We start from the raw sequence: 2,059 nt of genomic DNA, 5'->3' as shown, positions 1-2,059 counted from the left end.
AGATCCTCCTGGAATCTGAATATTTCTGTGATGCTGTAAAAGATGTTCGGCCTTATTATATTTCCAACAGAGGCTTTCAACAGTTCATGACTGATGTCTCCAATTGCTCCTTTGGAATCTTGTATCATACCAAAAACCGAGGGAGGATCAATATCACAGATGTCACTGACTCCCTGTATGATGAGGAGCTGGATTACATGTCCGGGATGCTAAGTAAGAGACAATCTACATTGCACAGGTTTTTAACAAAGTCATGTTACGTGTGGGACTTTGATAGAACTTTAGGCTTTCATTAGGGAATTTTGCCTTCATTAAAGGCTTTAGTATTTAGCCTTTGGCACTGGGTGTTTGATTGGACTTTGGATATTTATTAGGTTTTTCAGTATTTGGCATTTTCAGTTTGAGTCTTTTTTTTTTGGGGGGGGGGTGATATTTAGTTTTTGGCATTTGGGTGTTTGATCAGGCTTTGGTTGTCGTGAAGGTTATGGTTCTTCATTGTTTGGTCTTCAGGAGAAATATCTGCTGTACAAGCATGATACAGAGATACATTTTTTTACAATGTTACTTCCACAATTTATACAAGATTCTTTAAAGGGATTTTATAGGTTATATAATTTGGAGATTAAGTTGGGGATTTTTTTTTTCTTTCTACTTTAGATAAAAAGGTGATTGTGGTGGTTGATGACCTGCAGAATGGCAGCGACGAGGAGAAATCACGGATCCAGCAAAACCAGCGCAGTATTATGGAAAAGGCTTTAGACTTGTTGCTGTTCACCACAGAGGAGAAAAAGTTTTTAAAGCCCCTGGTAAAGATGAGAAGCTTGATAAATGGAGGTGAGATTAATAGTGATGATGAGGGTTATTCTCTAATATGATGAGCATTTCAGCAAAAGATGGTCTCTCACTAATTTAAAAACTTGCATCAAGTTGTCAAGCCACTTATTATCTATGCACCAGGGGAGGTAAGAGGATGTTGACAGACAGAATGGAAGTCTTGTTTGAACTTTGTTTCCCTCTAATGATTCCTGAAAAGTTACCATTTGTCGCCCCAAAAAACAACCAGACCAAATTCACAATCAGGGCGAGCACCCACTGGCGTTTGCGTTTCCCGCGGGGAAAAAACGCAGCGTTTTCGCCGCGTGTCCCGCGGCGTTTTCGCGGCTTTGCCATTAATTTCCATGGAGAAAAATAAGGACACATATGCAACTGACAGTTCCTATGTTAAAAACGCAAACGCAATGCAAAAAAAACGCCAGTGGACAGGAACACATGTTATCTCTATGCCTGTGCAGGAAAAACGCAAAACGCAAAACGCAGGTAAAAAAACGCCAGTGGGTGCTCGCCCTCAGTCAAAAGATTCTATATGTTCACATGAGACTTCATGATGTTTATGCAGGACCACAACACAAACTGCCATGTAGGATATAATTCCTTAACACATGAACCACATTGTGTGCAAATGGAACATTTAAAGGTATTTTCAGAAATGATGATAAGTTGATATAGTAACCAATACTGTGAAGTCCATTTACAATAGCGCTGTGAGTTTCCATTATTCGGCTCCATCCTAGGAGCCCAACTAGGGTAAAACTGAAAGCACTGGATGAGACATATGCCAGACCCAATTGATTAAAGACAGACCCTATTGATTATAATGGGGAACATCTGTCTTCTATCACGTTACCTGGCATTTTCCTAGATGAAGTAGAAATGCTGCATTATTTTGTTCAGGATTTTATGTCAGATCTTTGCTGGCTCCAAGTTGAGCTTCTGATGTAAATATAAATCTAGCCTCAGGTTGTGTTAAAGGGGTTGTCCCGCGCCGAAACGGTTTTTTTTTTTTTTTAAACCCCCCCCCCCCCCCGTTCGGCGCGAGACAACCCCGCTGCAGGGGTTAAAAAAACAACCCGCACAGCGCTTACCTGAATCCCGGCGGTCCGGCGTCTTCATACTCACCTGCTGAAGATGGCCGCCGGGATCCTCTGTCTTCATGGACCGCAGGGCTTCTGTGCGGTCCATTGCCGATTCCAGCCTCCTGATTGGCTGGAATCGGCATGTG

This window comes from Eleutherodactylus coqui, chromosome 8 (genome assembly GCF_035609145.1).
Source record: "Eleutherodactylus coqui strain aEleCoq1 chromosome 8, aEleCoq1.hap1, whole genome shotgun sequence".
NCBI classification, from domain to species: Eukaryota; Metazoa; Chordata; class Amphibia; order Anura; family Eleutherodactylidae; genus Eleutherodactylus; species Eleutherodactylus coqui.
Note: the sequence above shows the minus strand (reverse complement) of the source record.